This window comes from Mirounga angustirostris, unplaced genomic scaffold (genome assembly GCF_029215605.1).
Source record: "Mirounga angustirostris isolate CCGP_5_RB_7025 unplaced genomic scaffold, mMirAng1.0.hap1 SCAF_11, whole genome shotgun sequence".
Classification (NCBI taxonomy): Eukaryota; Metazoa; Chordata; class Mammalia; order Carnivora; family Phocidae; genus Mirounga; species Mirounga angustirostris.
The window spans coordinates 14,194,502-14,204,916 of NW_026991719.1; the positions used below are offsets into that span (position 1 = coordinate 14,194,502).

General features: G+C 42.6%; 1 pseudogene; it reads left to right on the top strand.

The window, feature by feature from the left end:
* Positions 1–5,198: 5,198 nt before the first annotated feature.
* LOC123843410 (protein Mdm4-like) lies at positions 5,199–6,032 on the top strand (annotated as a pseudogene).
* The last annotated feature ends 4,383 nt before the right edge of the window (positions 6,033–10,415 follow it).

Consider the following 10,415-nt stretch of genomic DNA (forward strand, 5'->3'; position numbering starts at 1 on the left):
GATTTTACCTCTTCAAATGGAATATTCCAGGTATTATATGACAAGTACAGAATAACACGGAGCTATCCATCTGCACATTTATGCCACTAATGCCATATAAATTAAATTAACTATGGCTATAATTTTGGCCTTTATCCCTCCATAATTTCTCCTATAGAATTATGTATTTTTTCACAAAAGGGATCATCTTGTTTGGAATTTTTTTGTCACTTACTACATCATGAATACTTTCCTATGCCATTAAATGTTCTTTTATACAGGAATTCTCAAATTTTAAGAGCATATCAGAATAATCTGAGGGTGCTTGTTAAAAAAGTATTTCCCTGGATGGTCCCCCAGAGACACTTATTCTGTATTCTGGGGAGGGTCCATGAACCTCTATGTTTAACCAGCACCCCAGAAAAATCTAATGCATAAGGTTTTCAGATCCCAATTTGAGAAACACTGTTAGCACAATTTGTAAGGATTCCTTCTTTTTCTTTTGTTTACATTTACCATAATTTATTATCAATCCCCACTGACATATTTAGGTTGCTGTCCAATTTTTTTAATATCATTTTAGTTCTACACTGACTTTGATTTCTAGGCTCTCTCTTTACCATTCCCTCCACCCACCCACACATACAATTTTTCATTAGGATAAATTCCTGGAAGTAGAATTTCTGGGTCCAAAGGATATACAAAATTACAAACTATACATATAGTAATATATGCTATTATAGTAGTCATTATATAATTATACCTAATGTATCAATAGTATAATTTTTTTTTATTTTAGAGGGGGAGAGAGAGAGGTGGGGGGAGGGGCATTGGGAGAGGGAGAGAGTCTTAAGCCTGAGATCATGACCTGAGATGAAATCAAGAGTCAGATGCTCAACTGACTGAGCCAGCCAGGCACCCCTATTAATAGTATAATATAATAAATAACAAAAATTAATGTATTAATTATATGACATATAATGTAATAATATATATATTAATTTATATATGTTCAGGTGGGGTTTTATTTGGACCCTCACACAAGATTTACATTTATCCATGTTCATTTCATCTGGTTATATTTCACCCATTGCTTCAAGAGTCACGTTATTTTATATCCCTACTCTCCATTGAAAGTATTTGTTATTTTTCTGAGATTATCTCCTGCATATCTGATATGTGGCTTCTACACTTCCTTCCAAATTATGGATAAGAAGTAGTGAATAAAGTTGAGAAATGCCTTCCTGCTCCACCAGAAACGTATATTACTTAGCATACTTGTTCGTTCTTTAAACAGTAACAACTTAATTTTAATAGCGATTGGCTTATGATTCTCCATATCATCTTTAAGGTTATAAGAATAGAACTTACCATATGTTTGCTGAAGTTCACATCCACTGCCATCTATCTCTTGGCTCTGATCTACCAATCAAAGGAGAAAAATAAGTGTACTGGTTTCTTATATCCACATTAATGCTATTTAACACGGATTCATAACTCTGTCATGGCCTACAGTATAAGGCATGTGTTCAGTTTGTGTGTCTGAGGGTGGACTAGGGGCTCTGTCTACCTAAGTGGGGAAAAATTGTTGATGGCCCCTCTGGTGGGGGAGGGAGAGAGCAGGGAAAGGAAACAGAAGGTAGGATGCAGAGGGCTCACGGTAAAGGGAAGAGGCTGGGAGTGAGAAAGAGAGAGAAGCAGAAGAGGAATGTCGGTTGCCTGGTGGTGTCAATAATGATAGCAATAATAATAATAATCTCTAATAGCAATCAAATTTATTATGTGTCTAGCACTCTGCTAAATGCTTCATATGTATGAACACATCTGTTCTCCTAACAACTTTGAAAGGTGAGTGCTATTATCATCTCCACTTTGCAGATGGAGAAACTGAGGCACAGAGAGACTAAGAAACATGCCCAACATCACAAAACTAGTAATCAGGATAACCAGGATTCGAACCCGGCCATCTGATGCTCCCTCTTAAGCATGCAAACTGCTCACCAGAGTACATATCGTGTGCTACTGTTACTACATTCTACCTACTATTATTATCGGTATGTACGCGCACACACACACACACACACACACACACACACACCCCCCATGGCCAGGAGGTGAACTGCCATTGCCTTTGTTATGTGCACATAAAGGAGTTAACTGTGGGAATCTTTCTTTGTGCTTACTTGGAAACAGTACTTTGAGGAAATGGACATTTGCGTGGTGCCCATACCTGGGTGACCAACTTGTCCCAGTTTTCCGGGGACTTCACCAGTTTTGGCACTGAAAGTCCCATGTCCCGACCGTATGTTTTGTTATTTCTTCCCACTGAATACACAAGGGGGCATTGTAACCATTCAGTCGTGCATTCCTCAAACATTTACTGGGTGCCTAATCAGAGGTGTGAGTGCTGCCCAAGAACCCAGCACCGAGGATGGGGTGGCACGACAGGAAAGTGAGGAACCTTCCATGATCCCGCATCAGAAAGAGTAAAATATGTATTTGAATGAACAAACTCTTACATGGCACTTACTCTGGGCCAAGTATTATAATGAGCACCATCCATTTAGCATTTAACCCTCATAAGCACCCCAAGGCATAGTTACTATCATTACCGTCCCCACTGTAAAAAAGTAGAGGCAAAGAGGGGCTAAGTACCCTGCATATGGCACAGCTGGCCAGTGGCACAAAGCCAGATTTGAAGCCAGGCAAGGCCCTCCTTGCTCCGGAGTCCATGCCTTGAACTACTGTGGTAGGCTTTGAGAAAGGGACCTGAACCCCTCCTAGAACTCTGTGTGCCCTCAGCCTCTTTCTAGCTCTGCTTAGAAGTTGCTCCCTAGCTCAGCGGTTCTCAACCCTGAAGGCACATTACAATCACCCAGGGAGTTTAAAAGATAATACTGATTCCCCAGGACACTACTTGCAGAGATTTTGATGGAACTAAGCCACTTTGACCTGGACATCAGGATTTCGTTTTAAAGATTTTCATTATTTATTTATATGAGGGAGACACAGAAAGAGAGCAAGCGAGAGAGAGAGAGCAGGGGGAGGAACAGAGGGAGAAGGAAAGAGAGAATCCCAAGCAGACTCCACGCTGAGCATGGAGCCCAATGCGGGGCTCGATCTCACCACCCCAAGATCACGACCCCAGCCAAAATCAAGAGTTGGATGCCCAGCCGAGCCATGCAGGCACACCATGGACATCAGGGTTTTTTAAAGCGCCCTCAAGGATAGAACATACAGTTGGGTCTGAGAACAAGGTGGCTAGACCCTCCCGTCTGGCAAGCTGCGCTAAGTCTTCTAATCAGTGCTTCTCAATGCTAAAGTGCATCTCAATCAGCTAAGAACCTGATTAAAATGCAGATTCTGATTCAGTAGGTTTGGAGTGGGGGTGGGAGGACCAGAGATTCAGCATTTCTAACCAGCTCTCAGGGTGCTGATGTTGTTGGTTTATAAATCACACTTGAGGTAGAAAGGAGTTTGAGGCAAAGAGTAGTCCATAGACCTACTGAGTCAGAATCTGCATTTTGATGCACATTTGAATTTAAGAAGTCCTATTCAAACCCTGAGCTCCCCACAGGCTCTGGGAATGGCTTGCAGATGTGCCAAGGTATTGCCTCCCCTCGGCTCTTAGAAGCTTGGTTGGTGACCTCCAGGGTGCAACCATAAGCAGCCTCAATGACCCCATGTGTATGCAAATAGTATGTTTCACCGTTGACCATCAGGGAGAAAAGAGTGGGGAGTCCTACTCTAACAGAATCTTGCTACCCCCTTCTTCCCTCACACCTCCGGCAAGCCTTTGCTCACACTCTTTCTCCCACCTGCCTTTGACCAGCCTTACCAGATTTCTGAAGGTCAAGCTCCTGTCCTAATTCCTCGTCTATGGAACCATTCCCATTTCCACATGGTCATGTCAAACCAACAGACACTTTTTTTTTCATATCCCAAACAGCAAATAACATTTCCTATGTGCCAGGCACTGTTCTAAGCCCTTAACATTATTCATTCATTCATTTAATCCCCATTTGGCAGGCAGGAAAGCTGAGGAACAGAGCAGTGGAAGAAGTTGCTCAAGGTCACACAGCTAATAAGTGGCAGGATCAAGATTCAAATGCGAGTAATCTGGCTTCAGAATCACTACACCGAAGCACAATGATAAGATTCTTCTCACTGGTGTGGGACTCACGTGGAAGAATTTGCAAATGATGCAGAGCGTGGACAGAGAAAGATGTATGGATTTCCTATGGCTGCTGTGACAGACTACTAGTCACTGGGTGGCTTAAAACAACAGAAATGTCTTCCTTCACAGTTCCGGAGGCCAGCAGTCCAAGCTCACATTGTTGGCAGAGTCACGCTCCCTCTGGAGCCTCTAGGGAAAGATCCTTCTTCGCCTCTTCCTGGCTTCTGGTGGTGACCAGCAATCCTCGGTGTTCCCTGGGCTCAGAGAGACAGCACCCTCATCTCTGCCTCCATCATCACAGGGACTTCTGTGTATCTCTCTCTGTCCTCTCTTCTGCTTGTAAGGACACCAGTCATTGCATCAGGGCCCATCCTACTCCAGGATGGACCCCTCTTAACTAATTAGATCTGCAAAGACCCGATTTCCAGAAGGTCACCTTCTGAGATCCCAGGTGGACACGAACTTGGAGGGGCAGGGGAGACACTATTCAACAGAGGACAGAAGAGCACAGAGATTGTTTCAGGGCAGAAAGTGTCTCTTAAAAATCCTCAGCTACTATTTGTTTCAAAATGCTGCTGAGGCCTTAGGACCCGTGACTGACATTTTCCAGATTCAGCTGAGGCATAGCGAGCCACGAAATTGCTGTAAGTTTTGGTCAACAGACCGCAATTTCTTCAGTGCCAAAAGGACATCCCTTAAAAGCTTCCGCCCACTGTTCAATATCTGATCGTGCTTGTGGGTTCTCCCCAGACCAAATCAATCAGATTGATTTTATCTGTACAACAGGTAAAATAAAACTGCTGCTTTTGAAGATTTTTGCCGGTGGCAGGTGCAGAGGTGAAATGTGCACTGTTCGAGCGGCTACACATTATGTAGGCTAGCACATAATAGGGAAGCAGCCCTTGGTAGCCTGTGGTGATCTTTCGGGTGAACCACTTGGACATCAGAACTTCTCTGTGAAATATCCAAGCCCTCTCTGTGGTAAGCTAAGGAGGAATCTTGTCGTGAGCATAGATATTCTGAGCCAAGACCAACTGAAGCAATGTGCAGAGGAAAGTTCCAAGTCCAGGAAAAGAGCCAAAGAGGATGGTATCTATACTGCCTACCTCACCATGTCAATGCAGAACTCCTAGAGAAGGAGCCAGGTCCTGCCACCGTTTCAGGCACTCAGCATGATGTGTGGGTTGTAAATGAGTCGGTATTAGAGCAGTTAGGTGCTGGGGTAAAAGGAGAAGCTGTGAATACTGATCAAACAAGTAAAAAAAAATCAGGAACTAAGTGACCAAAAGGTGACACTGGTGGAGAAGCCGCTTCTGAGGATGAGTGGTAGTGTTACTGAGTGCAAGAAAACGAGCTCTCCAAACCAGAGGTGTTGCTGTTGCTGGGCCCTGAAGGATTAGTATTCAGACTGTTCTAAGTGAGCCCATCGTCCCTTCGTTCCTTTGATCACTGCCACACCTGCAAAGAGGAAAATGAAGTAACTGATGTCCCTCCCTGCCAAGGCGCCATTTTGGCTCCAGTCATTACAGCTGACCTATAAGAAAAGGAAGAAAACCCCAAATTTCCTGATTCCTGCAGCTCAGTGGAATGCTCAGATTTGGCTCTCAGTTCTTAAAGCCCAGAGACCATCTCAAGCATGAGAGAACAATCAGATGGCCTTACGGAGTGGAGACCAGATACACAAAATATGAAGGACTGACAAAATCTCTTGGTGCTGTGTAGCACATGTGAGAAGTGGCTACACGACAGAAATATTCCCAGAAGAACAGGCCACCTCATCACTTGTCTCCACTGCACCAGAAGATTAAAGAAGCCTGGGGCTTCATGCCCTCTTTGCAAGAACATTCAGCTGGTTATTAAGGTTTTTATGGCCTAGCGGAATGGGCGAGCTGCGGAGAAATGATAACTAGAGCCAGGTCAGGGATAAAACTGTCAGTACTGAGCATCTCCATTCAGTGAGACCCACTGCATCCGTTCACTGATTCATGCAAATGTCTATGCGCCGGGGCATTTTCCCTTCTAAATTCATATGGAATTTGAGAGCAATTCTTTAAAACCGGATCATCAATCTGGGGGCTCCATTTACATGGAAAGTGACTTTCATCACTCCATTCTTCCTCTAAAAAAGAGGTTCTGGGAGGGAGCAATTACAAAGACAAACAGGAAAATATATCCATTCGCCAAATTATCTGAAGATCGACCTTCTCCCTAATTAATTTTCTTCCCTACCTTTCTCTTCTATTCTGTTGGAGAATGCTCTTTGGCATAAAAATCCAAGGTGGCTATGAGAAAAACATTAAAGCTAACAATCAAAAAACACAAATAATGTGACATGTTATTGATCATTTACTTTACACTCAAGCTACATGGATCTGAGAAATCAAAAGAAAAAATAAGAAGCTTGAAAAACAAGAGATCTGTTCCATGTACGCCCCAGAACAATGGCTACCAGACTTTTTGCTAACATACCCCTCAAAGAATTTTGAGAAACTGTATGCTCTTTTCCACGTTTAAAAAAAAAAACAAACCTGAGATATAATGAACATACAATAAAACACACAGACCTTAACGGTTCCTTTCCTATGAGTTCAAGGCATTTGAATACCTGCCACCCAAAACAAGCTACAGAACATTTCCATCACCTGAAAATCATCCCTCTGGCCCCTTTGCAGGTAATCTTCCATTTCCTGACTCTCACCCAGGATTAGTCTTCCTTCTGCACATCTTTATTTTTTTTTATTTAAATTCAATTAGCCAACACATAGTACATCATTAGTTTTAGATGTAGTGTTCAATGATTCATCAGTTGTGTATAACACCCAGCCTTCTGCACATCTTTGATATCTAAATTCTCAAAATACACTTTATTGCGTACAAAGGAAAAACTGAGCAGCTAACATTTTCCACAGTTCCCTGGTGAGGAATGACTGACAGGGAATATGGAACCACTGTGCGTGTTATTTGTAGTTTGCAATAGGCAGAATTTTACTTAAAGATGGCTATGTCTCACACTTTGGGCCCAGGTATTCTCTCAGCCTTTTCCATGCTCTTTATTTATTACATCCTGAATAACATAACCTCATCAGTATCGGTAAGAAGACAAAACCATGAGTTTAGGGCTGAGTGAGCCGGTCAGGCCAACAGTGCCCTTTCTAGAATGCCACCTTTCTAGAATGTTGTCTTTCCTAACAACAGTTAGTAAGGGGAGGTAGGAAAATGTGTTCCCTGCTGCATTTGATCATTCAGTTGGCATTTGTCATAATCTGCCTTGAACCATTGGATAACTGTTTGTGGATGGGATAGTTCATGCCCCAGCTGGACTGAGGTATAATGACAAAGGAACTGAAATTGGAACCAGAAGACTGGGGTAAAAGACTCAATTCTGCCATTATGATGTGATCAGGAACAGATTCCTCAAACCTTCTGAGCCTCTGTAGACCGTCAAACAGGACTAAAACCCACCTCACTGGGACACTGTGAGGAGAATTTAGGCAAGAAGAGTAGAAGTGCTTTGTAAACTGTCAAGTTCTCATCAGTGAACTCTATCACTATTCTTTTAAACAGGAGCTAATTCTTACACTTTGCACCCTTGTTGAATATTGCATGTAGGAGGTCTTAACAAGTATGTGTTAACTGAGTGATATATTTGTTTATAATCAATAAGAATAAAGAGTTGTAAATGTTATTGCTTGGGGAATCAAAAATTTACAAACTAAATTCTCAGTGCACACATATGAATATAGATTTCTCACCCTCAGCTTAATATGGATACATAAGATATAAGAAACAAGCCGTATTCAGTTTCTAAAAAAGCGATCTGCAAAATTCCATCCCTTGGTAATCTGAACATTTGTATGCAAAATTATCACCACTCATTCTTTTCCCACCAGGAAAGTTAAGTAATAGCACATGGTGTAACCTCTCTTTGGAGCATTCATTTGCTATCCTTAGTCACATCAGCAGTCCTCCCAAGAACCATTTCAAACATTTCCACACTTACATAAATTGTAAAGCGAAGAACAAGAAATACTGTTCTGGTAAAGAGGAGGCCATAGTTAATTTTATGGATAATTAATTAGTCCACCTAGCAAACCAGTGTTAAAGTCCCACTATGAGCCAGGTATTCAGGAATAGGATACAAAAACAAGGTGATAGGGTGCCTGGGTGGCTCAGATGGTTAAGCGTCTGCCTTCGGCTCAGGTCATGATCCCAGGGTCCTGGGATCGAGTCCCACATCGGGCTCCCTGCTCCTTGGGAGCCTGCTTCTCCCTCTGCCTCTCTCCATCTCTGTCTCTTACGAATAAATAAATAAAATCTTAAAAAAAAAAAAAAAACCAAGGTGATAGAGGGGGTGCTAGCCAAGATGGATCAGCCCCCACTGATTACATCTGAGAACTCCAGACAGGATACAATAACAACAGCAACAACTGACAGAAGACTCTGCAAAGCAAATAATAGCAGACAGATGGGGAAAGCAAGTCAAAGAAGTCAGTATGGTGGCATATTTCCTGGGTTTTTTTTTTCCCCCTCTTATTTCCCAGTTTTGACCCCTGGGTGGCTCAAGTTGCAGAGTTGTACAGTGGCCCTACACATGTTGTGGCTCCTCCCTCCCATACACCCTAAGTTCTCTCTACTCAATTGAGGGGAAGAAGAGGGAGGACCATATGTGAGAGGTTTTCATGGGCTAGGCCTAGAAGTGAGACACATCACTTCTGCCCACATTCCATTGGTTAAGACTTAGTCACATGGTCACTCCTAACTGCACAGGAGCCTGGGAAATGTAGTCTAGCTATCTGCCAAGAGGAAAGTAAAATATAGATACTAATCAGCACCAAAATAGTCTGTGTCATAACTGCCTTAGTACACAAAGGGGTGCGCAAGGAGCGTTGTGAACATAGCAGGGACTTCCAATCAGAATGGGGAGAGAGACCAGAGAAGGCTTTCTGAAGGACAGGACGTGAGTTCTGCAAGGTAATCAGGGAGGTGAAAAGAGAAGCGTTGGAGGAGACCAAAGCATGTGCAAAGATGCAGAAGCAAGAAACCTGCTGGTGAATTTGAGAGACCCCAAGTGAGTCCCTCTTCATTGGGCAATAGCTGAATGCCAAGAGAGCCAAGAGATGAGCCGTGAGAGGGAGGCGGGAGCCAGGATTTGAGCCAGAAATCACTGTTATATTTTAAGCAAAGGTGTAATAGAAACTGGTTTCCAACTTAGAAAGAGCCTGGTAATTGTGTAGAGGGTAGCTGGAAGCCGTACAGGAGTTAGGAGACTTTTGTCATGGTCCAGGCAAGAAGCAATTTGGGCTCGAAGTAAGCAGTGGGGTACTGTGAGGGGATCAGATATGAGATCTGAGATGCTCATGAGTCAAAACTCTAAGACTCAGTAACTGATTGAATATGTTATTTGATATTATGAAAGGAGTCAAGGAAAATTCTTTTGTTTCATTCATTTAACAAATATTTATTGAACATCTACTATCTGTGTTCCTCTAGGTGCTGGAGATACAACAATGAATAAACAAGCAAAGTTCCTGTCCTCACAGAGTTTACGTTCTGGTGGAAAATTCTAAAACACTAACAAGTAAATATAAATTTATAATGTGATTATATTTAGCAAATAACCTGTTGTGTTTGAGATATCCTTACGGGACGTCTGTATGGGGGTTGTTTAATTGCAAGTTATTTCTATGAGTCTGTTGCTCAGGAGAGAAGCCTTGGCCATGGGTGTGGATTTGGGAGTCATCAGCATATGGGTGGATGCAAGTGACAAGAAAACCAATACAAACTAGTGCAAGGAGAAAAAGGGAATCCATGGCTGAAGACACCAAACAGCCCTGGGGTTGTTTCTTCAGCTTTAGGCATAGCTAGATACAGGGTTTTAAATGACAGTCCTGGATTTCGGTCTCTCTTTTAATTAATTTCTTGGACTCTTTTGGGCAGGATGGCCTCTGGCAACCCCAAAGTCCCCATTTAACATCTCGTCATTCAACAACTCAGCAGAGATTTGTTTTGGTTTTTGTTTTCTGATAGCTCCAGCAGAAAATCTCCATAAAGACTATGATTGATTCATTGGGGATTACATGTCCATTCTTGAACCAAGCCCTGTAACCTGGAGTTGGAACATTCTGAGTGACCATGCCTGGGTCATGAACCCAAACCTGTGGCAATGAGTGGGACAGGGTCAGCTCCATAAAACCCACAAGTGTGCTCCTCCAGGAAAGAGAAATTCTGGTACTAGCAGTTAGGGAAAGAGCTAATGAGC